Source organism: Antechinus flavipes, chromosome 1, assembly GCF_016432865.1.
Source record: "Antechinus flavipes isolate AdamAnt ecotype Samford, QLD, Australia chromosome 1, AdamAnt_v2, whole genome shotgun sequence".
In the NCBI taxonomy this organism is placed as follows: Eukaryota; Metazoa; Chordata; class Mammalia; order Dasyuromorphia; family Dasyuridae; genus Antechinus; species Antechinus flavipes.
This window is the reverse complement of record NC_067398.1, coordinates 361,265,138-361,291,630: the sequence shown is the minus strand read 5'-3', so window position 1 is coordinate 361,291,630 and position 26,493 is coordinate 361,265,138. Positions and strand designations below refer to the sequence as shown.

General features: G+C 35.7%; 1 protein-coding gene across 1 annotated transcript in view; it reads right to left on the bottom strand.

Moving 5' to 3' along the window:
• The window catches only part of ZBTB7C (zinc finger and BTB domain containing 7C), a 552,014-nt gene that overhangs the window by 424,223 nt on the left and 101,298 nt on the right, over positions 1-26,493 (bottom strand). The window contains exon 2 of the mRNA XM_051969649.1: positions 10,985-11,228. The gene's annotated coding sequence lies outside the window, so the exon portion shown is untranslated. The remainder of the gene's footprint in view (positions 1-10,984; positions 11,229-26,493) is intronic.

Here is a 26,493-nt window from a genome sequence, read left to right as displayed (position 1 = left end):
GTAATGAAATTTCAAGTAAAATTTATTTCCTTTAAAAGAGAGTCATGCATTTGCAAAATAATAAAAACTGTGGTTAGATTAAAAATCAAGGTGAACATTTATCTGAATAAATGTTCTTGTCAGTAAGGTCAAAATGCCCTTTACAACAAAGTGCCAAAATGTTTTTTTTTTTTTTAAGAGAACTAAAACTCAGAATAAGCTAAGTCTGGTGAAAGCCATTGTCATTAAGGACAATTAAAAGAAATTTTTTTTTAAAAGAGAAAAGTTTTTATTAAGTGACAGAATTCCTTATTTTAAGTGCACAAAATGATCTATTCTTACAACTGTTGGAGCATCTAAGAAGTATTCACCTCTTTGTTCTCTTTTCTCGACAAATAACAATGATATTTGAACAAGGAAGAGTAGAACACAAACCATTAACAAGAAAAAGAAAATTCACAGTGGACAGATAGATTGAGTGTTAAATCTGGAGTTAGAAAGACCTGAGTTCCACAGGATTAATGATGTAGCATGCTTACCAAAGTGAGATACCATTAGTACAGCACTTAGTATAGCACCTGCACATAATAGATGCTTGATAAATTCTCTTTCCCCTCTTTTCCCCCCACCTCCTGAGAGAGAGGTAATGAACACAATGTACATGCAGAATAAAATCTGAATTTTTTTGATATGGCCAAAATAGAGATTTATTTTTTAAAAGAAATATTTTCTTTTTTTTTTTTATTTCTCAGTGAAAGTGTAGGAGACAGGAATTATGTGTGAAAGAAAACAAATGTTTAAAAAAATCTATTGCAGTTATTTAGGCAGTGGTAATGAGGATCTGAAATAGGATAGTGGCTGTAGGAATGGAAAAGAGGGGGAGAGAATATGAAAAATATGGTAGAAGTAGAATGAACAGGACTCAGCAATTGATTAGCTATAAAGGAGAGGGAGACACCAGACAGCTCACTTATTTCAAATCACAGGAAAGGCTCATGGAGATCATTTCTAAGGTCCCTTACAATTCTAAAATTCTAATGTTTCATGATTTCCTAGCAAGCTTCTGGCTAAACTTGTGTTGCAGCAATTTCTTTTTAAAACAAAGAAACGAGCTATTTAAACAAATCAGTGCTTTTTTCTTGAGAACACCTCACTCATGCACAATCTACTTTGGGTCAGTCATACAGTGCAAAGTTAGGGTCAATAGGAGTCCCCAAGGCTCCTGACAGACATGTAATTTGCCATTGCTAAGCTATATAGCACTAGTTTAGAGATTCCAGGAGAATGGCAGCATAGAATTGAAAATGATACATATGCATCTAAATCTTTTAAAAAGCAAATTACAAAAATCAAGCTTATTCTGAGATGATCATTTTGTCAATGGTCTCCAGTGTTCCAATCAGCATAATTAAATAGTTAGATTTCTTTCAGATTGATTGTGGCTTTCACATTTTTATCATCCAAGGACCATTTTAGTGAGATGATTCTAAGCTAATAAGAACCCCTAAATTAGAACCTAATTAAGGAGATGGAAAATAAAAATGTATTTGTTTTTAGTTGGGTACAATTTTTATCAGAGGAATCATGAAAAATTAAAAATCATTAAACATCCTCCCGAACATTGTCATGCTGAGACAATGTATGTTTTGGTTCCTCCCTGCTACAAAACACATTCTGCTCCAGGTAACATCTGGGAAAATGGCTCATTGCAAAGAGTGCCAGGTTTGGGTTTGAGATGAAAGTAGAAATCCTGGCACACATATTTACTCCTCAAGTGAACCTGGATGATTCAATAAGTCCCGAGGGTCTTGGTTTGCTCTTCTAAGATGAGGTGATTTCTAAGGTCCCTCCCAGCGATAAATCTATGATTTTAAGATCCTATGACCCCTGAGATCCATTCTGCTTCTGAACCTATAATCCTATAACCTGTAAAATAACAACAAAGCTTCTCTGGGAACCACTAATTCTTGTTCATCCTTGGTTTCCAAAGGGCCAATGACAACACAGGGTCATATCTTTTGCAAATGAATTGGATTTGAGTGAGATACAGTTGGACCAAGTCATCAGCTTCACTCTTTCTTCCAGAACCATCCAAATCCAGTGGCAGTAACAAAAGTCAAGAAAAGTGGCAATGGTCCAGTCCGACCTTGGCATCTGACCAAGCTTTAAGCACTCCACCAGGCCAGCTTCAGCTACCTTCCTGGCCACTGGGACAAGTTGTTCTTTCATCTGCCCTTTCTGCTAAGGGAAGTCTTCACATGCTTCAGAGAGACATCCCCCAAATTCACCTGTTAGTTACCTTCAGCCTGGTTTAGCCCATCTTTAGAGAAGGTATTACTGGGTTGTGGCTGCTGTGCATGCTACAGCATCTTAGAGCCACAGATGAGAGCTGACTGACAGATAAATCAATGGTAGATGAATAGAGCTAAGCTAGCCCTCACGCCAGAGATGCAAGTTGTCCCAAACTCCCCATATACCCCAGGAAACAACTAATATCCAATGCCAGAAGTAAAAAGTGAGAAGTAAGAGAAGCAGAGCTAATATCCTCTCAAACCTTGATGAAATAATTATTATGCTTTATTTTTGTTGACTACATTTTGCTTTTCAAAGTGTTTTCAATTATACTGTCACTGTATTCTTACAAAATCCCATAAGGAAAGTTGGGCAAGTATTTTGATCATCCTCTGGTAGAAGAGGGGATTGAGGCCCAAAGAATTTTAAATATCAGACTAGAGGCCTGCCAGAAGTGGAACCAGAAACTAGGTATACTGATTCCTTATCTACTACATCTTCCAACATTCCAACATTGAGATTCAATTCAATAAGCAGTTATCAAGTAGTGAGAGATACTGAGAATACAAAGCCCAAAAGCCCTTTAAAAAACTTCTGCTTTCAAGGAACTTACAGTCTTCATAAAATCAGAGCACAGCTTATCCATAAGGGTTGTAATTTATAAAATTTAGGACATTAAGATGCAACTAGGTGGCACAGTGGTTTAGAGTCAAGAGGATTTGAATTTAAATCTGGCTTGAGACAAGTCTTAGCTGTGTGATCCTGGGCAAGACACTTAATTCTACTTGCCCAGTTTGCTCACCTATAAAATGAGCTGGAAAATGGAGAACCACTCTAGTCTCTTTATCACAAATGTGGTCACGAACAGTCAGACATGATTGAAAGAATTGAACAAAAAATGTATTTGGTTGGGAGAGAAGGAAATTTGAGAATTTTATAATACTCTTTTTAATAAATAGGAACAAGTCCTTTTATTACTAGTGTTATTGTGTGTGTTGAAAGAAGAAATAGGGTAGCTAGATGGTTCAGTGGAGAAAATAACAGCCCTAAAGTCAGGAGGACCTGAGTTCAAATCTGACCTCAGATACTTAATACTTCCTGGCTGTGTGACCCTAGGCAAGTCACTTAACCCCAATTGCCTCAGCAACAATAATAATAAAGAAGGAAATAAAATGAATTAATGTCATTTCTTGAGAATCACTTTGTCCTGCTAGGGGCTGGCTAGACCAGTACCACTACCTTAAGGGAAGTAGGAGTCCTGGGATCTTTGATTTGATGGTGAGGAAAAAGAGTGGAAGAGGGGGAGAGTTCAAAAAATCATGTTGTAAAACCACTGCCCTGGAAAATCATCAAACCAGGGCACTAGAATAGTGCTGTGGTAAGACTCATAAGAAAATTACATAGTGACTCAACCTTGCAAAATATTTTTTTAAGTTACTAAGTCCAGAGAATTTCCATTTGCCTTGCACATTTTCCATCACTTTCAATACACTCTCAGGTGTTGCTTCTAAACCTACTCATCACCATGTATTTCTCCTGCCCTGATTCACCATAGGCTAAGAGAGCATAAGTACCAACCCAAAAAAAATGTCCTCCATCATATGACCTCACCCAATAGAATTCTAACCAAAAGTCCCAACCCAGGGGGGAAGAAACAGAAGCAATGTTTTAATATTTCTTTTAGGTCAACTGTTCATCTCTTGGACCCATTCTGTCAAATCTTACAATTCCTCCAATTATAGTTCATAAGATTCCGCATCTCTCTTATGCACCAGTCAGTTCAACATGTATAATAGTTTTTTTCACAGAGAGGCAGCATAATATTGCCAAAGAGGAGTAGAGTTCAAATGAAGAGGGAACCAAGTTGAAATCATACCTCTAATTTTCACTAGCATTTATAACCAATATCAAGTCATTTAATCTCTCTATGCCTCAATTTTCTCACCTATAAAATGGAGATAATACTACCCATGGTCTGTTGGGAGCATCACATGAGTGTTTTGCAAACATTAAAATGCTATGGAATATTACTTATCATCATCATTATTATCATCCTCATTTATTATTATTATGGTGTCTTTCAGATTCCTTGCTTTCTTTCAGAGCTCAGTACTGATACTGCTTCCTCCATTCTAATGTCACAATTGAAAATGTTCTCTCCCTCTTCAAATATTCTTAATGTACCCTGTCTAAACTTTTCTCTATCAGTCCTGATACTGAGAAGCTATTTAGTACAGGGACCTAGCTACTAAATACTAATGTATTTAGTACATTAGACCCCAGTCTAAAGTAAATACCCCATTTTGAGCAGAAAACTAGGCAATCTTGCAATCTGTACTTCCAATATGCCCAATTATTAAGGACGAAGAAGTCAGAAAGTAAGAGGAATATAAGGGGGGCAGGAAGCTTGAACCACCAAAGACATCAAGAGTAAGAAAATTCAGTTAGAAGTCTAGAGCACGAACAGATAAATCAACAGAAAGAATACTAAAATTAGAAAGAATAATCACTAAAACCTTTAAAAGATTACAAAATTTTCTAAATAAATATTATATCCCCAAAAGAAAATTAAACCAATGCCTGATGCCACACAAAATTCTGCGGGAATTCAAGTTAGCAGGAAACAAAATGTTCCAGAATGATTCAAAAGACAAATGAAAAACATAAGAGAACAAGGTAGAAGAGAACAAATATCAGAATCTATAGTCACAAAACAAACAGGAAAGTTAACAAATGTGAATATATAGAGTCTTTCCAGAGAGATTAAAGAGAGGGCATCAGATTTGTAACAGAAATATATCAAATGAAAGGACAATCTAGTAGAATATAAGCCAAAGCCAAACACACAACACACACAAACACATACACACACACACACACACACACACACACACACACAAAGCAATTTACCTAGAAGATAGGATGAACAGAGACAACTTAAGGACCACAGATCTCCCAGAAGAACATGACAAATCAAAACTTGAACACTATAATGCAGGAAATAATAGAAGAAAACTACCCAGAACTTCTGAATTCAGAAAACAAACCATCAATCAAAAGAATCCACAGATGGCCTACAGAAAGGAAACAAACAGTGCTTCAAACTCTAGGATGCATGGTGGTTAAATTTAACATTTTCAACGATAGGAACAAATTCTGCATAGAGACAGGACAAAGACCTTCAATATAAAGAAAATCTGAATAACAAAAGACTAGACTACCTCCAGTAGAAATTTAAGAAAGCAATGAAATAATATATTCTGAAAAGCAAAGGAGTACAAGTTACGACCCAAAATAACCTGAAAACCTGGGTCTAAACAATTTTAAAATATAGCTGTTCTTTAGGAAAAGGGCATTTGAAGAATTCATGAGTAAAAAAAAAAAAGCAATATATTTGATTTGCAAACACCCCAGATAATAGAAACACAAGAAAAGCAAATAAATATAATTGCTAAAGAACTAATAGTGAAATAATACCCACCATCTCTGGAAATTATTTTAAAAAAGATGCTGTCATGGGAGTTAAAAAAAAAAAAGGACCACTAAGAGTTTTTTTTTTAAATATACAAAGAGGTAAAAGCCTACTTTAAAGAAATTGAAGTATTAGTGGAGAAAGAAGGCTGCTATAGTATGACTAAATCCTATAACCTTCTAAATATAAGTCAATGTATTTTATGAAACAAATTTAGAGAATAGAAAGCTGCATAAATGACTACAAGAGAGTAAGGAATGACAGTGAATGTATGATGTATTCATCAAGTTCTTGAGTGAACAACAAAAGATGACTCCTATGGTCATAGGAAGGTGAATAGCTACAGGACAATGGGATAGGTGGCAAGAGAGAAAATTGAAATAGAGGGATCTTGAAAGTGAATCTTTAACCTACATAGAAAAAACATACATATGCACATACTTGCTCATATGTACACACATATACATAAATATATGTATATAAATATATTTGTGTGCATGATAGAATATGAGGACCCTACAATGAATCTAATGGTAGGGAGGAAGGAGAGGTTATGCTTGAAGACCATCATCTCTAAAAGAATATGGTGATCTAAGGACAGCATCCTGCTTCAGGAGAGGGAAAGTGAAGCTTCTGGCACCAAATAACATACAGAAGGATGGGAGGACATGGACCTAGAGATGAGGTCATTTGACAAATAAAAAAGAGAATAATCATGAGAAGGGCAGGATGGAAACTTGAGCCACACAATTTGGGATAAAGGTTAATTTCTACTACGGGGCAATGACTATTCTCATTACTTTCCTCATTAACTGATGCTCCTAATAGTGAGATGTAACAGGAAAAAAGGGACAGTGATACAAGGTCTACAAAGACTGAAAGAAATTGATAAGAAGATAGAGTTCAAAACTTGGTATTTCAGAAGACTTAACCTAAAGAAATTAAAGAAAAAATAAAAAAAAAAACATAAAGACATTAAATCAAAGAATAAAATTTCTGAGTAGAAGAAGAAAATTAATGATGAGAACAAAGTAAATAAACCCTTAGAAAAAGTTGCTGACAAAGAAAAACAAACAAAAGAAAGGAGGGAAGGATTTTGAACTAGCTACTTAAGTGAGACGTAAAAAAATGGGAGGATGATAAAATAAAATAAAATAATAGAAATGAATAAATCAAGTTAAACTCCAAAAGTAGGAAAAGAGTTGAATAACAGAAAAGAGCAGGTGGGAAAGAGCCTATACTAATAGGGTTATATCAAAATAAGTTAAGCAGAACTAATCATAGGGCAAAGTAATGACTTTTAAAAAGAGGAAAATGTAAACCTATTTTTAAAAAAAAATAGAGGGACACAATTTAAAAAGAGCATAAACCTAAATCTCATAATGTTGACTATAAATGAATTGAAGAATCCAATAAAATTAAAGAGAACAACAGATTAGATTTTTTATCCCCCCAAAAAATATAAAAAGCAAAAATATACATAAAATCAAAATGAGTGTTGAAACCAAATTTATTATATATTAAGTGAAGCCAAAAAGCAGGAATTTCATTAACATAGATAAAAGAAAATTTACACTATACAATAGACAAGGAACCAATATCAGATAAGCTCTATATTGCATAGCATCTAAATTCATTTAAAAATTGACTAAAAAGAAAAAAAGAAAAAAATCCTAAGAAGCTTTAATGGACCTTCCTCACTGGTAGCACAGTAGATAGAGCACTGGGCATGGACTCAGAAGATGCAAATTCAAATATGACCTCTGAAATGTATTACTTGTGTGATCCTGGGAAAGTAATTTATCTCTATTTCCTTCAGGTTCCTCAACTGTAAAATGGGAATAATAATAGCATATATCTCACAGAGTTGGAGTAAGGATCAAAAGAGATAATATCTGTAAAAGGACTTACCTTTTGCCTGACACATATTTGCTACTGTTCAATTGTTTAGTCATGTCCAACTCTCTGTGATCCTGTGGGCCATATTGTTCTTGGCAAAAATACAGGATTGGTTTACCATTTCCTTCTCCAGTGAATTAAGCCAAATAGAGATAAAGTGACTTGTCTGGTCATACAGCCAATTAATGGCTAAGGCCAGATTTTAACTGGCCAGATTTCAGCACTGTAGGTGCTATATAAATGCTTGTTTACTCCTTTCATTCCCCATTCCTAACAGAAAAAATGGCCAAAGGAGAAAATATAGAATTAAACAAATTAGAGAATTTCTAAGATATTCATGGTACAAGATCACTAGAGCATATGTTTATTTGTGTGCACAAATCAACACTACATGACAATTAAAAAAACAAACAAACCATGTGTTAGGTCACAGAAATTTTGCAAATAAATATAAAAAGGTAGAAATTCAGGACCAGATCAGGAGTCAGGAGGATCCAGGTTCAAATTTGATCTCAGACAATGAATACTTACTAGCTTTGTGACCCTGGGTAAGTCACTTAACACTAATTGCCTCAGGGGAAAAAACAGACAAACAAAAAAAGGTAGAAATGCTAAACACATCACTTACAGACAATGAAAATAGTAATAAATTCAAAGAGTGCAAATAGAAAAGATCTAAATGAAGGTTAAATAATAAAACACTAAATAACAAGTGGGTCAAAGAACAAATCAGACAATTTTGTGAGATAGTGAGAATGTTGAGAATTTCAGGGATATAGTTAACACAGTGCTCAAAGAAAAAAATTTATATCCCTAAAACTATACGTTGACCAAATAAAAAAAGATCAAAGGGCTGAATATGCTTTTTTAAAAAAAGATTAATTAGAGAGCCAACAAAGAAACAGACAGGTAGGTAACACAATAAATAGAAGGTCAGGAATCAGGAAGGGGCAAATTCAAGCTTTGCTTCAGGTACAGTTAAGTGACCCTGGCAAGCCATTTAATGTCTGCCTGCCTCAGTTTCCTCATCTATAAAATAGGTTACATAAATAACAATAGGGTTGTTGTGAGGATCAAATGAATTAGTGTACTTAAAGCACTTTGCAAATTTTAAAACACTATATAAGTGGTTGCTATTGCTGTTTTATTATTATCTATGTATGTAGACACTTTTCAAGACTTAAAATGCCATATAAATATTAACTAGGAAAAAAACTCAAAATAAGCACAAAAGAGGATACCTTGAAAATTAGAGCAGAAATAGGTAGATTGGAAATTTAAAAAAAGAACTGATGAAGTTAAAAGCAGTTTCTTGTGAAAGATGAACAAAATTGGTATGTCTTTGTCCATATATTAACAAAGAAGAGGGCAGAAAATAAAATCAACCAAATAAAAAGGGAACAAAATGAAATCACAATAAAGCTAGAAGAATTTAAAAGAATTATCAGGACAGTCATTGGTTTTAATTACTACCAAGATCCTCAAATGTACTCAGCATTCCTGAGTAAAAGGAATTACCTTCCTCCCAAATTTTCTGTTGACAAAAAAAAAAAAAAAAGATTTTTCTTTTATTTATTCTCCTACCAAAGCTCCTCTGATGCCTTACTATGACCTGATGGATGGCACTGGTTCTCAAAGGTTATGCTGGTCAAGAACCAGCATTTGTAGATCCTACAAAGCTTAAAAAGTTTTGAACAAATTCCAAGGACCAGACTATGTCTGTTGGCCTAGGACCAGCCTAATCAAACATAGAAAGGTTCATTCCCAGAAGGCTGGCCACTAGATTGTCAATTGTCTTAGCCCTGGTTCTTATATTAATTCTGGTTCTCTCTCATTAAATTGTAACCTCCTTGTGGACAGGGACTATCTTTTGACTCTTTGTATACCCAGTATTTAGCACAGTGACTGTAATATAGTATGTACTTAATAAATATTTATTGACTGATTGGTTAGTCTTTTTTTCTCTTTGTCTGAAACTTGAAGCCAAAACCTTCCTGTAAGAATCTTTCAGAAGACCTAGAATATCTCTGCACCTGACTTAACCAGGAACAAAATGGCTCTCCTTTTGTCCAATCCACACATGTGGACCTTAGCCCACATCTTTGGCATACATATCAAGGAAGAATGGAAAGAAGAGAGAAAATAATCAATAACAAAGTATTTGTTAAGAACCTATTTGATTCTAGAAACTAATTAGGTGCTATAGATATAGAGGTAAAAAATAAAACCATTTATTTCTGAAGGAGTTTACAGACCATAAGAGAAGATAGTATATACATATAATTTGGGGAAGAAAACCCCCCAATGGGGGGGACATTAAGACCTGGGGAGAAAAAGATCAGGAAAGATTTCTTGTGGAAGGTGATTCTTGGACTGAAGAAAACACTTAGTCTGAAAGAGGAGATTGATATGAAATGAGGATACATTCCAAGCACAAGGGATAACCTGTTCAGGGATACAGAGATAAGCATCCCTAGAATCAGGTCTTGCTTTCTGTGACTTGGCTCACAAATGCCAATTCTTCCATTCATCTCCATCTGAGACACTGAAATCTGCCTATGTAGACCCAAAGTAGTCTGGTGAGCCTCTCAAATGAGCTAATTTGCATGAATCTGCTTGGGAACTTCTTGATTCTTTCAGTTCTGGATCACTATCTCTGCTGGGGCTTTTGTGTCTGTGAGATGTCTCTAGCTTAGTAAGATATTTGCTATTGGCTTCTCTGGAACAGCCCTATTGTCGTGGCAGTAAATTCATTAAGGGATCTAGTAGAGAAACTACAGAGTTCCTTTCTTCAAGAACCATGAAACCATATAAATGACCATTCTGGGCTACTGAAAATTTTTCCCATGGAGCTGAAAATGTAAAGACTTCATTGATGGGAGGTATTAGAGAAGCAGACATCCTTTCCAATGGTGTTTTTTATTAGTGAAGACGTGGGTGAGTTATTTTATCCCCTTTTGACTCAGTTTATTCTTCTACAGAATGGAACAATGATGTCCTCTCATCTTTTGAAGGAAGTTCATGGAGAATAACAATCCCATGATTTGATATTTTGAGCGCCTGTTAATTACAGGGGCTACATACATAGAGATATCATACTGTCCCATCAGGCAAAGGCTGCTAATCCCATTGAATGGTAAATCTTCAGAGTCTCAACTTTGGCACACAGAGTGGGCAGAAACTAATCAACATAGCCTCTATCTGTCATCTTCTCAGGTTACCTAGTGCCTAGTTTGCATACTTATCTTTACGTTGATTGACATTTCATGCAGCCTGTAAGCTCATCTATCCTCTGACTTGCTGTAAAATTCCAAAAGGATATATGGGAACAGTATGCCTTACCTGTCATTACGCTCTGTTCATTTCATCAGGGGCTGGAAACATCAATTTCCCTTTAGCTTTGCCAGTGGCACAGAACATCTCCAGGACTCTTGAAGCGAGAAAAGCTGCTGAATCTCTTCTAGTACTTCCCCAGTCTGGAGCCTCCTCTCTCTTCCTTCTTCTCTACCTGCTGCATTTACTCAGGATGTCACAAAGACAAACATCTCCCCAAGTATTCCAGATTCACAGCCATGTCTGAAGGGACCTGCATGGCACAACACATTCCATCATTAGTTCATTCCACTAGCTCAAGATATATAGATATAGATATAGATATTTTCAGGCTTTGATAGTTCTTGCTTCTCCCACGAATTTCCCTATTGCCCTAGATAATCTGGTCCCACTTTATTTATCTAACAGCTAATTGCTAGGAAGGTTTTTCCCCCTATCACATCTAAATGTGTATTTCTGCATTTTCCATCTTTTGCTTCTACTTCTGCCCTCTGGGATCAAACAGAACAAAACCTAATCCCCCTTTCATGTGTCAATCCTCCAAATGGTGGAAAATAACTATCATGTCCTGGAATTCTTTTCTTTTCCAGACTAAACCTCCTCAGGTCCTTCGACTGATCCATGTGTGGATCCTCCATTTTGATCATCCTATCTTTGCTGTATTCAAATGTAGCCTCAGACATTTACAAGCTGCATAATTTTGAGCAAGTCATTTAATCTATATTTGAACTCAGGTCTTGCTGGACCAAGGTCCAGTGTTCACCTAGCTGCCAACTATATGTCCTACTTCTGGAGTCAAATTAAATGTTTGATAAGCAGTTACCTATGCCTTTATTCAAGTTACTGATATATATTTTAGGGGTGAAAGACTTGGGATTTCTTTTGAGGGGGTATCTTTTTTTTAATAGTTCTAGCAATACATCCTGATACCTCTTCATTAGAAACCTCTTTCCAAGATGATGTTAAGCTAGCAGTCTACAAAACATAATAAGAGGGCTATGCATATACTTGTACAGAGAGTAGCTATAACGATGGAAGAGTAGTTCATAGGATCACAGGATCTTTAGACTTGACAGAGATCTCGGAGGTCATCTGATCCAAACTTTTTATTTTACAAATGAGGAAACTAAAGTCCAGAGGTTAAACCCAAGCTTACACTTGTAGGTAATATCACTGAGATTAGGATCTAGTTTCTCTGACTTCCAATCTAGAACTCAAATACTTGCAACCTCTAGCTTCACATATTATGAATCAATCAATCATTTTGTTAGCTAGCATTTATTAAGTCCCTACCATGTGGCACTGTACTAGAGACTGGGAGTTTAAAGGCAAAAACAAAATAGTAATGTTTGAGCTGAGCTTTGAAGAAAATGCAAAAGTACAATAAAGGAATGGTAGATATTCACAGCAATGATATAGATAGCAGATGGAATGTCACATATGAACAACACAAAAACCATTTTGACTGTGAAGTGCATGGAGGGACTTAAAATCTCATGGCTGCCTCAGATCTAGAGGCACCACATTTCTCTGGTAATATCCTTCACAACTTGTCCTCATTCTCTCTCTAGCTATGTTGTGAAGAACATTAAATACTAGAAGAATATGAATTTTACTCTAGAAGTAAGAGGTAGCCACGAAAGTTTATTGAGTAGAAGAGTAACACTGTCAGATATGTGCATTAGGAAAAACATTTTGGGGACAGTTAGATGGTATAGTAGATTGAGCACTGAATAAGAAGGATCTGATTTCAAATCTGATTTCAAAGACTAGCTGTGTGACTCTGTGCAAGTCACTTAATCCCAATTGTCTCAAGGAAAAAAGGGGTGGGAGAGAGAAAAAGTATTTTGGCAGCTATATGAGGGGCTAATTGAAGAGGAGAGAGACTAAAGGCAGAGAGATCAATTAGGAGCCCATTACAGTAAGGCAGATAAAAAAATGATAAAGCCTAAACTAAAGTTGTAACTGTGTTAGTAAAAAGAAGGGGACAGATAAGAGAGATATTGTGGAGACTGAACAGCAGAATTCCTGGCAAATAGTAAGCACTTACTAATTGCTATTGATTTGACTTCATTTAGCAACTAATTGGACATGTGAGCTATGATATTGGGGAAAGTGTTTTGTAGTTGTGTTCATGTAGTTCCTGACTTTGTCTTGGCAGATAAAATCCCAAATATTTTATATTATCCACATTTAAATGAAATTTCTCTTTGTATCTCTTGCTGCTGGACTTTGTTGGTAATATATATAAATGATGATGATTTATTTTGTATCCTGCAAATTTACTAAAGTTGTGAATTGTTTCTAGTAGTTTTTTAGTTGATCCTCTAGGGTTCTCTAAGTATACCATCATATCATCTACAAAGAGTGATAATTTGGTTTCCTCATTACCTACTCTAATTCCTTTAATTTCATTTTCTTCTCTTACTGCCAAAGCTAACATTTCTAATGCAATATTGAATAATAATGGTGATAGTGGGCAACCTTGTTTCACCCCTGATCTGATTGGGAATGGTTGTAGTTTATTGCCTTTACATATGATCCTTGCTGATGGTTTTAAATAGATGCTACTGATCATTTTAAGAAAAATCCATTTATTTCTATAGTTGCTAGCATTTTAATAGTAATAGGTATTAGATTTTATCAAATGCTCTTTCTGCATCTATTGAGATAATCATATGATTTTTGTTAGTTTGGTTATTGATATAGTCAATTATGCTAATAGTTTTCCCTCATTTTGAACCAGCCCTGCATTCCTGGTATCCTACTTGGTCATGGTATATTATCCTGGGGATGACTTTCTGTAATCCCTTTGCTAATATTTTATATAAGATTTTTGCATCAATATTCATTAGAGAAGTTGGTCTATATATTTTTTTTCATCCCTATCTGGTTTAGGCATCAGCACCATATTTGTGTCATAAAAGGAATTTGATGGGATGCCTTCTTTCCCTATTTTTTCAAATAGATTGCATAGTAATGGAATTAACTGTAATGCTTGGTAGAAATCACATGTGAATCCATCTTGTCCTAGAGATTTTTCCTTAGGGAGTTGATTAATAATTTGTTCTATTTCTTTTTCTAAAATGAGAATTTTATTTCCTTTTCTGTTAATCTGAGCAATCTATATTTTTATAGGTATTCCTCCAGTTCACTTAGATTATCAAATTTATTAACTTTGGTCAAAAAAACTCCAAATGATTGCTCTAATTTCCTTTTCATTGTTGGAAAGTTCTCCCTTTTCATTTTTGAGATTAACAATTTGATTTTTTCTTCCCCTTTTCTAATTAAAATAACTAAAGATTTATCTATTTTGTTGGATTTTTCACAAAACCAACTCTTAGTTTTATTGATTAATTAAATAGTTTTCTTACTTTCAATTTTATTAATCTCCTTTTATTTTCAGAATTTAAAAATTGGTATTTAATTGGGGATTTTTGCTTTGTTCTTTTTCTAGCTTTTTAAATTGTAAGCCCACTTCATTTATCTTCTCTTTATTTTATGCAAGTAAGCATCTAGAGATATAAAAGTTCTCCTAATAATCACTGTAGTTGCATCTCATTGTTGTCATTCTCTTGGATGAACTTATCAATTATATCTGTGATTTGTTGTTTTACCCATTCATTTTCTAGAATTAGATTATTTAGTTTCCAACTAATTTTTGGTCTATTTTCCCCTGGCCTTTTATCGCATATAATTTTTATTGCATCATGATCTGAAAAAAAATGCATTTACTATTTCTGCCTTTCTGCATTTGATTTTGAAGTTTTTATGCCCTAATACATGGTTAATTTTTGTACAGCTTCCATGAACCACTAAGAAAAAGATACTCCTTTCTGTCTCCATTCAATTTTCTCCAGAGATTTATCATACCTAAACTTTTAAAAATTCTATATACCTCCTTAACTTTTTCTAATATATTTTGTGGTTTGATTTATCTAGTTCTGAGAGAGTAAGGTTGAGATCTCCCACTAGGATAGCTTTGCTGTCTATTTCTTCTTGCAGCTCTCTTAAATTCTCTAGGAATTTGGATACTATACCACTTGATGCATATATGTTTAGTACTGATATTGCTTAATTATCTATGGGACCTTTTAGCATAATATAGTTTCTTTCTTTATTTTAATTAAATCTATTTTTGTTTTTTCTTGATCTGAGATCAGGATTGCTCCCCCTGCTTTTTTTTTTTTTTTTTAATTTTACTTCACCTAAAGCATAATAGATTCTGCTCCAAGCTTTTATCTTTACTCTGTATGTATCATTCTGCTATAAATGTGTTTTTTTGTAAACAATCTATTGTAGGATTAAAATCAGATCTAATCAATTGGAAAAATATCAAGAGCTCATGAGTAGGTCGAGCGAATATAATAAAAATGACAATACTACCTAAACTAATCTGCTTATTTAGTGCCATACCAATCAAACTCCCAAGAAATTATTTCACAGATCTAGAAAAAAAAATAATAAAGTTCATCTGGAAGAACAAAAGATCAAGAATTTCAAGGGAATTAAAACAAAATGCAAATGAAGGTGTCCTAGCTGTACCAGACCTAAAACTGGTCTGGTCATCAAAACCATTTGGTATTGGTTAAGAAATAGAGTAGCTGGTCAGTGGAATAGGTTAGGTTCACAAAACAAAAAATATATATATTTTATATATACTATATATATACACTATATATACACTATATATATAGACTATAGTAATCTAGTGTTTAATAAACCCCAGATTTTGGGGTAAAAACTCACCATTTGAGAAAAACTGCTAGAAAAATTGGAAACTAGTATGGCAGAATCTAATCACCTAACACCATACACCAAGATAAGATTGAAATGGGTTCATGATTTAGACAAAAAGATTGATAATCAAATGAGAAGAATATAAGATAGTTTATCTCTCAGATCTGTGGAGAAGGAAGGAATTTGTAATCAAAAGAACTGGAGACCATTATTGAACACAAAATAGATAATTTTAATATATTATGTTAAAAAGTTTCTGTGCAATCGAAACTAATGCAGACAAGATTAGAAGGGAAGTAATAAACTGGAAAACATCTTTACATTTTTCTGATAAAGACATCATCTTTAAGATATATAGATAATTGACTCAAATTTATAAGAATTCAAGTCATTCTCCAATTGATAAATGGTCACAAGATATGAACAGGCAATTTTCAGATGAAGAAATTGAAATCTTTTCTAGTTATATGAAAAGGTGTTCTAAATCACTATTGATCAGAGAAATGCAAATTAAGACAACTCTGAGGTACCACTACATACCTCTCAATTAGCTAATTTGACAGGAAAAAATAATAATGAATGTTGGAAGGGATGTGGAAAAACTGGGATAGAAATACATTGTTGGTGGAATTGTGAACAGATCCAACCATTCTGGAGAGCAATTTGGAACTATGCTAAAAAAAATTATCAAAAATCTGCATATCCTTTGATCCAACAGTGTTTCTACTGGGCTTATATCCCAAAGAGATCTTAAAGTAGGGAAAGGGACCCACATATACAAAAATGTTTGGGGCAACCTCTTTTTTATTAGCAAGAAACTGGAAACTGAGTGGATGTCCATCAGTTGGAGAATGGCTGAATAAGTTATAGTATATGAATGTTATAGGATATTATTGATCTATAAAAAACAATTAACAGAATGATTTCAGAGAGGACTGGAAAGACTTACATGAACTGATCCTAAGTGAAATGATCAGAACCAGGAGATCATTGTACATGGCAACAACAAGATTATACAATGATCAATTCTGATGGACATGGCTCTTTCCAACAATGAGATGATTAAGCCTAGTTCCAATGATCCTGTGATGATGAGAGCCATCTATACTTAGAGAGAGGACTGTGGGAACTGAGTGTGCATCACAACATACATTTTTACTCTTTTTGTTGTGGTTTGCTTGAATTTTATTTTCTAATTTTTTTTTTACTTTTTGATCTGATTTTTCTTGTGCAGCAAGATAATTGTATAAATACATCTGCCTATATTGGATTTAACATATATTTTTTGCCACGTTTAACATATATTGGATTACATGCCATCTAGGGGAAGAGGTTGGGGGGAAAGGAGGGAAAAATTGGAACACAACATTTTTCAAGGATCAATGTTAAAAAATTATTCTTACACATGTTTTGAAAAAAAATTCAATTAAAAAAATCCAAAAAAGGGGGAAGGGGAAGATTGGGGAGTTGAGGGTGGCTTTGAAGTTGGAAACCAAAGTTTTTGGAATGATTCTGACGTCCTAAACATCAATAAGAAAATATAGAAGAGTGTTGGATTTTGGAGGGAAAAACATGAATTCTGCTTCAGGTATGTTGATTTTGAGATGCCAATAGGAAATTCAGGTCAAAATGTCCAAATGGTGATATAAGCCTGAGCTTAGGAGAGAAACTAGGGCTGAATTTAGAGATCTGTGAGTCATCTGCATAGAAATGATCACTAAACCCACAGACATTGAAGAAGTCACCAGAGAGGGAATATAGAAAGAACCAGGGAGGCCACAAACAGAGAATTGCAGTACACTCTCAGTTAGGAAAGCATTCTATAGGTGTTGATCTAGGAAAAGAGACTGAGAAGGAGTAATCAGGATGGAAGAGAACCGGGGAAAGGGAGTCATGAAAACATAGAGTGGAGAAGGTAGCATAAGCATCAAATGTTGTAGAAAGGTCAAGAAGAATGAGAATTGAGAAAAGGCTATCAAATATGGCACTTGAGAGATCATTGGTAACATTGGAGAGAACAATTTCTATTCGGAAATCAAGTCAAAAGCAGATGTATTGTTGGAGCCAATTCTAACTAGCCTTCAAGACCATAATGGCTACAAACCAGGACTTGTTGATTATTTAGACTTAATAAAGTATGCATATCAGACTTAATCATGTTTGAGAGTCTGGTTGTTAAACATGTACATCCATGCATAGATTGAGCTCAGCAGAAGAGCAACAGAAGGCTCAGAGAATGAAGTCTGTAGGTCTGTTGACTGATGACTTAAATTAATAATAATGGACATTCATATAGTGCTTTAAGCTTAACAAAAGGCTTTGCATCCTTTATCTCATTTAAAGCTCATAATACCAGTTAGAATCCAATTTGCAAAGTGCTGAAAATTGAAGAGTAGAGGAAGTAGAGGAACCAAGAGTAGATTTTTTTAGGTATTTGTGAAGAAAGAGGGAGTTAAAGGATGACAGCTTCAACACTTTCGGGTGGGGGAATCAAATTAAGATTTAGATTTATTGATCAGAATCTACTTTATTGACTCTTTACATATTTTAGCTATAGCTTACTTCTAGAAGATTTAAGATTTTTTTAAATGCATGCCAATCCTTCACTTCCCAGAGTACCAGGTTCTTATAGTAGTTCAACAAGGAGACTGTAAATCTGTAGTAAGCAAGGACAATATTTTATAGTTCTTTTGTGTATCTCCTGTAGTATCTAACATTAGACTGAGGACAGAGCTAAAACCAAGAAATATATTATTTTATTTATTGAAGTTTTTTTTTCTTATAAAATCTCTCAATGCAAACTTTATTTTCAATTCTAACCTGAGATTTCAGAACAATTATCATCCAAAAGACATAAAACAAACACAACTGAGTAATTTGCTGATATCTCTTAATCATTTCATCATCATTCTTTTCTTCAGGAGCTAAAAGGTAGATACTCTTATCCTAGTGTTCTGTCTTACCCCTTTTGGGACAACAGGTAAATTTATGGTCTCTTTTCTTTCCTCAATTAGAATGTACATTCATTTATGTCAGTGGTTTTCAAACTTTTGTTCTCAGTATCTTCATGTTGTTAAAAAACTATCAAGGATCTGTTCAAAGATTTTTTGTTCACATGGGTTATATTTATAGCTATTTACTAAATTAGAAATAAAAAAAATAATTTTGAATTTGTAGATCCTCTGAAAGGGTTTCAGAGACCCCAACAATTCTTTGGACTACACTTTGAGGACCACTGAATGTTAACCTCAAGACAAAGATGATTTCATATTTATTTTTGTCAAAGTGACATCTTAATGCCTAATGTATCAGAGATACCATGAGCTCCTGATTATCTGATTGAAGAGATTATCTGTGCAGGAGAAAGACATAAACATAGACCTGATGTATTTCCACTGCTGGTCAGGCAAAGAAATGTTTCATTTTGCATCATGAAAAATTTCCAAGTGTTACTTTGTATTCCAGCAGAGAAAGAGGAGGAAATCCAAGAACTAAGCAGTCCTAGAGACAAACTATATAATTCTCTAATCACAGACCACTGTTTGATATGGTGCATTTTTAACTGTTCCCCAAGTAACACCTTATGAAAATTTGTATACAAACTATATTTAGTCAAATCCTAAAGATCTTAGAGCAAGTATATCAGATGCCAGTCGTTAAGAAATAAAAAAGACTACTTGGTTAGGACAATAACTCACAACCACTGCAATCACCAAAGACATTTCATTGAATAGAGGGTGAGGGTAGAACTTCTAAGGTTCAAGGGAATATCAGATAGCATTTTGTAGCTGTTTGACGAATTTTTTATACATTGTGTTCTTGTAATTTCATACTATTTCTTTGCTTATGGTTTCTATGCTAAGAAAAAATATACAAGCATGTTTATGCTCCTGTGAAAAATGAACTCCGTCCTGCCAAGGTTTCATCTTTGGAGATGAAGGAAAAATACTAAAGGCAGAAAGGAGGTGCATTCACCAGTGGGCAGAAGCTGAGAACTGAGTTTAAATTGAGTAGAACAATAAATCCACACAACTCTTGACAATGATTTGGTGTCACCCTAGGCAGAGCTAAGGGTTAGAAAGTCACTATTTCTCTGACAACTGCAAAAAGCATGATACTTACATAACACTTTTGTTCTCTGGGTAAAGAGCAAACTGACAAGGGGAGTGTGAGACAAAAGCCCAGTTCCTAATCAAGAGAGTGGTTATCAATGCCACCTAGTGGATAAATCAACTATTGTTTGAAAATAGTACTACTGAACTTGAGTAGAATCAATGAGCTGTGAGTTTCAATATTTGTGCACTGGCAACTTTGGTCAAATCATTTCAATTTTCTGGGCTTCCATTTTTCTCTTTGTAGCCAGATTATCTCTAAGGTTTCTGCCATCTCTGATATTTTATTATTCTATAATCCCCTAGTTTGAACAACTATTGTCCTTGTTCTAGCCTGCTAATAAAAAGAAATTCAGACCCTTTGCAATTTTTTTGTCAAATTCACTGAAATCAGCTCAGATATTTGTTTTTCTAGATTTACTAGATATAACCAAAGATTTCACCTTAATTGCTAAAGCATTTCTTAGGTTACTTGATTCTGATTCAATCATTTACAAGAATTTATTGCTACCACCTCTGTCTAATAGTAGGTTCTTAGAGAGATTTTTAAAAGACCATATTAAAATATGGTCCCTGCCTTCTATAAATTTGCAGTCTCCCTACTAAATAAACTATTATTATAAACCTGATACTCTGCTAAGCAAAGGGTTGGTAAGCATTGTTTGTTTTCTGTAATCCTTTTAGAAGGAAACTATAGTTGAAATGTATAAAGGCAATAAGGTGGAAACCATCATGGGCTTAGGATCAAGAGAGATCTAGCCTTGGTTCCTGCATGGGCCTGCGTGGGCCAGTGGAAGTTACTTAATCTATGTAAATTTTATCAGTGTCCTCATCTGTAAAATGGAGGCAATAATGCCAACTTAAAGAGCAATTGTGAGAAACAATTGGAATAAAGATTGGGGAAATGCATTGCTAGTAATATAAATCTCAGTTGTTATTCTATAATAGCAAGGGTTAGTAACTGCTCTACCTCTCCACTACCTTCATTCCTGAGTTTGCATGTTTGCAACAAGATAATTATAGCACCATCTACTCCTAGCCATGTGAAAAATTGCTTTTCCCAAGGCCCTATTACATTACCATAAATGGTATAAGCACAAGAAAGGTAGAACTCTGATTTGGGCTTCATCTGTATTTTGCCCCCAGTCATCTCCACCAAACTCCTATGCTCAAATCCTGTACTTACTGCCTTGTGACATCTCTTCTACTATTACCTAGAATTGCTCTTTAGTTTTACTTTATTCTGCTGGGGTTCAGATTCCCCATCTACTAGGAGTTGGGAGAGAGGAAAAGGAGGGTAGAACTGGACCATTAAAGCTCTTCTGCTTCTGAAAAACCTACTATTATGTGAATTGACATGTATTTGTCCCAATGGGGCCAGTACCATTGTTTGATACTTATATCTCTCCCCTATAAATCTGTTTTGGAAGGTGCTCCCTAAATGTTGTTGCTGTTGTTTGTTCTTTATTTTTGAAGAGGACCAGTGACATCATGGATGATGTCTTAACTCATATATGAATTGGATTGAAATATGGCAGAGTTGTACAAAGTCATTAACCTACTCTTCCTTTCAGAGTTGTTGAAGTCCAGTAGTAGGACAAAAGACAGTATTACTGGCGATGGCCTAGGATGCAGTCCATGATCTTGGATGTCTGACTGAGCTCTAAGCACTTTACAATGCTTGCTTTAGTCACCTTCATGACCTTTAGAACAAATTGTTTTCATCAGCCCAGCCTATCAGGGGGAAGACTTCATATACTTGAAGTAGACATCCCTCTAACTTATAAATTCATTTAAGGTCTATAGGTTCCTTCAACCTGGTTTAGCCCATCTGCAGAGATGATTTATAGGGATGTGGCAACCAAGTACGCTATAGCTTCTTAGAGCCACAGGTAGAGGTGGTTGACAGGTGGACACCAAATATGGATGATCCGCCCTGAAAAGGACTCAGCAAGCCCTCACACTAGAGTCATTGGTCCTCCCTGAATACTCTATAAGCTGCAAATAAATGCCATCTGCCTGATTGAAATATTTGGAGAGGCTGTTTCCTTGAGATCCAAGAGAAGAGGGGCCAAAACTCAGCTTAGTAAATATTTATTAAACCTGTCAAGTTAAGCATGTAGTAAGTACTTACTGTAGGCTAGATATTATACTATAAATTGAGTTTACAATGAAAGTCAAAAATAGTCCTGGACAAAAAAACTTACATCCAAATCAAGGAAGTAACATGTAAAAATATATGATATATATATACATATATATATATATATATATATATATATATATATATATATATATACACATATCTCTATATACACACATACATACATATATACATAGACACACACAAAGAACAAATTGGAGATAATCTCAGAGAAAAGGCAATAATACTGAGGGGGATGGGAAAATATTCTTGTGGAAGATACTACTCTAGCTGAGATTTGAAAGAAGCCAAAAAAGCCAAAAAATAGAGATAAAGAGGCAGATCATTCTGGGCCTAGGGGACAGCTAGAGAAAAGGCATGGAATTGAGAGATCTGGAGTGTTGTGTTTGAGGAACAGCAAAGGAGGCCAGAGTTACTGGAACAAAGACCGTATGGAGGAGAGTAAAATGTAAGAAGTCTGGAAGGTAGAAAATGACCAGGCTAAAAAGGCTTTCAAGCCAGAGTTTATAGTTGATCCTAGAGATAGATTTAGGAAGATCACCTCAACAAGTTTGTAGAGGATGAATGGCAGCGGGAAATGATTTGAGGAGGAACAACCAGAAGGCCATTACAATAGCCCAAGGACCTGCACCAGAGAGGCTACTACAATAAACAAGTACTTCAGCTGTGTAGTTATAAGTGGGTTAACTCTGCAGACTTTGATATAAGACTCCAAGAGCAAGCTGGATCTACTCAACTCTTTTCCTGTGAGATTTTGGTTACAATATCATTTTTAAGGATTTCAATTTAATGAGAAGTGTTGTTATCCAGACTGGCCTTAAGACAGTGGGTACCAGTGGACAGAGGACCAGTGACATTATGGATGTCCAAGAAAGAGGGTTGGAGCTGCTGCTGTAGGATAACTGGGGAGCCCCTCTAATCAAAGACCCCTCAAATCCAATACAACAGATCCTAGTTTAGCACTTGCTATGAGTAATATTCTCTGCTGACCTCTGAGAGAATTGCATATTGCTCATGAGACCTTTTTTTTTTTTTAAAGGAATTTCTTACAGAGAAAAGAGCTTTATAATTCAGTTAAGGAATTATATTACCTGAGAGGAATCACACCCATTAGGAGTGGTTAGTTTAACTGATTCACCCATTTCCATCCATTATCAACTCTTTGAGTCCAGGACTATGATATAATGGACCTTTTAGCACTGAAATTGGTGAAATCTACTCAGAATCATGGGGAGCACATAAGTAGACTGGTAGAAGCAGAATTTAGTTTAAAAAAAGAAAAAGAAAGAGCAATTTACTATTGATGGTGAGTTGTAAGACTGGCCACATATTTGTTGCCTTTGAGCAAAACTTTTGGTTTGTAACTAGAAGCACTGATCTGGCTATGTTTTTCAAGAAAGGGAAAGAAGTAGGTACAGCCATGTGGCTCTCTTGGATGCATCTTCTTATGTGAGCATTATCTGCATGCTCCCTTAGGCTAATCTTTATGAATGCAGCAAGATGGTGGAGTTTGGTGGTGGGGCTAGTTGTATGGAGTCTGAATTATTCTCCCCCTTGTCTTGTTCTGAAGATGTGCTTGGCATCTGCTCCAAAACAGAGGGTCCATCTATTCAGCTAAAGGACAAGTCCGTGACAACAGAATAATTCAGTTCCAGCACAGGCAGCATTCTATAAAAGCATGTCTCTAACCGTCTGATCCATCACTCCAAGGGTATGTGTGAGAGCTTCAGATATGATAGGGATTAGGGCAAATTTTGATGAGGGGAGGGGGTAATTCCTTTTATCCACTCTGGAAACCATGATTTGGGGCCTTAAGCAGTCAATTGTAAGCTTGAGGGCACCTGGGAGAGAGGTTATGGTAAAAGAAGGTGGGGCTGGCCAAAAGGAAGCTCTCCAGACTCTGGAAACTAAGACAAGCTTTGCTTACTTGACAATTTTACCTTTGCTGAGCTCTGGTTGTGATATCACCTATCCTGCAAGATCAACTCTACGGCTCTCTCCTTTTCACATCTGACTCCCCCAAACTCCCCATGTCTCCCCCACACACACACACCACGCACTCACAGCCTCCTCCTATTGCTGTCTTATCTTGTGCCAAGCAGCACAAGCCATTGCTGCAACTAACCCACTGGCATGAAGGAATTCTGCTTATTTTCAAAGCAAGCTACTTATCCTACTCAGGCTCATCCTGTCAGAGACCTGTTCCATTCCTCTGTGGTATCGTGGCTTCCCAGGCACCCCCGAAGCCCCCCTGGCACTCACAGCCTGGCACCCAGGCGGGACTGAAACAGGGGACATTCGGAAGACTGAGCCCCAGCCCAAGGGGCAGTCTACAAGTTCATCCTGCTGGTAAGAGACACAAGCTCAGGATTTGTTGGGAAGTGGGAAGGGAAAGCTGGCCGATGCCAGGGCCAGATAGCAAAAGCTGTGAGCTGAGACAGCAGTCTGCTCCAGAGAAATCACTTGAACCCCTCCCTACTGCTCCAGTCTTGTTAGGAGAAGATGAGGGATTACACCATGCCCAGAGAGCCTAATCATCTAAAGCACCCGACACAGGAGACTATAAAGATACTGCCTGCTCAGATATTGTAGGATGAAAAATATACAAATGGAATTTGTTTTCTCTTCTCCCCAAAGGCTAAGGAGCTTGTTAAAAATCACATTGTCATCAGAAGCAACATGGTAGAGTGAAAAAAAAAGTAATGGATTAGTGGTTAAGAAAACGAGGTTCTAGTCTGGGCTCTGGTGTTAATTAGTTGTGTGGTTTGGCCAAGTCACTCCTCCCTGAGCCTCAGTTTCCATCTGTCTAAAATGAAGGGAACTGGATAATTTCTAAGGTCTCAGATCTTTAAACTCCTATAAATCCCACAAGTAACACAGAATCTTACATAGGGACACAAAGGAGACCTATGATCCATCATCCTCTTGCTTTAAGATAAATCCAGATTTAAACTATCATAGACAATTGTCTTATCACAGTGGCTGGCAACAGGACCCATTCCTCTGCTGTTACAGAGAATTAGAAGGTGACCTGGGAGAGCAGATGAAGAATACCTATCACCCAGTCAGGTCATGGAATATTAGTGTCCATGGATATACCTGTACACAACAGCCACACAACTAGTAATCAATCGACAAGATTTAACAAGCTTCTACTATCTGCTAGGCACGGTATTGGGTGCTGTGAAATGCAAAGACAATGAAACTACCTATTTTAAGGAAAGAAAAAGCTTATACATACCTATTTAAGCTGAATGAAAATAAAATAAATATCAAGAGTGGAGGGCATGGCAGCAGAGGGGATCAGGCACTCTAGACTATTGGGGTGAAAATAATGAGTTGGTAGATATTCTTTCATTCATAATACATATACATAGACAGATAGCTAACTGGATAAATAAATAGATGGTCTTGGATAGACATTGCTGATGGATGATGAGTTGGATCCTGAATTAAATAGGAGAAAATAATCTATTAAATAGGAGAAAACAGCATTTAATCTTCTTTATCATCATCATCTTCTTAATCTTCATCATCATCATCATCATCATCATCATCTTCTTCTTTTTCTTCTTCTTCTTCTTCTACTACTACTACTACTACTACTACTACTACTACCACCACTCCTCCTCCTCCTTTTATTCCATCTCTTCCTCCTCCTTTTTCTCCTCTTATTTCTTTTAGAAGCAATCAGGATTAAGTGACTTGCCCAGTGCCTCTCATAGCCAGTTAAGTATCTGAAGTTAGATTTAAACTCAGGTCCTCCTGTCTCTAGAGCTGGTGCTCTATCTAATATACCATCTAGCTGCCCCTAACTTAAGCTCATTCTTAATGGAAACTAAGCATGTCAGAAGGCATCAGTGAGAATCACATTCCAGGCATGGGGAAAGCCAGTGTAAAGACACTGACATGGAAGATTGAACATCATATGTGCTCAAGCACCAGGTAGCTCAGTATGGCAGGATCTCATAATGTGTGAAGAGGAGTAATGTGAAAGAAGATTGGGAGGTAGGAAGAAGATTGTTGAGGGGCTTTAAAAGCAAAAGCAAAGAGCTTATATTTGATTCTAAGAGGCAAAAGGGAGTCATTAGAGTTTATTAACTAAGGGAATGAATGGACAGACCTGCACATTAGGAAAGTCACTTTGGTAGCTGTGTAGAGGATGAATTGAAAAAAGACAAAATTTGAAGCTGGAAGGCCATTTAGAAATCCACTGCAATAGTCCAGAGGAGAGGTGATAAGGGTCTGAGGTTGGGTAGCAAAAAAGGAAATATTTGAGAGATACTGTTGAGGTAAAAACACTAAAATTTGTCAATTTATTGGATATGAGGGTGAGGGGAAATGAGAAGTTAAGATAATGTCAAGATTGCAAGTCTGTGTGACTGGAAAGATTGTTGTGTTCTCCATGGAAATAGGAATTTTTGGAGGAAGAATAGTAGAGGAAAAGCTTGGGGGGAAAATAATGAGTTATTTGTAAATATTTTCTCATTCATATAGACATA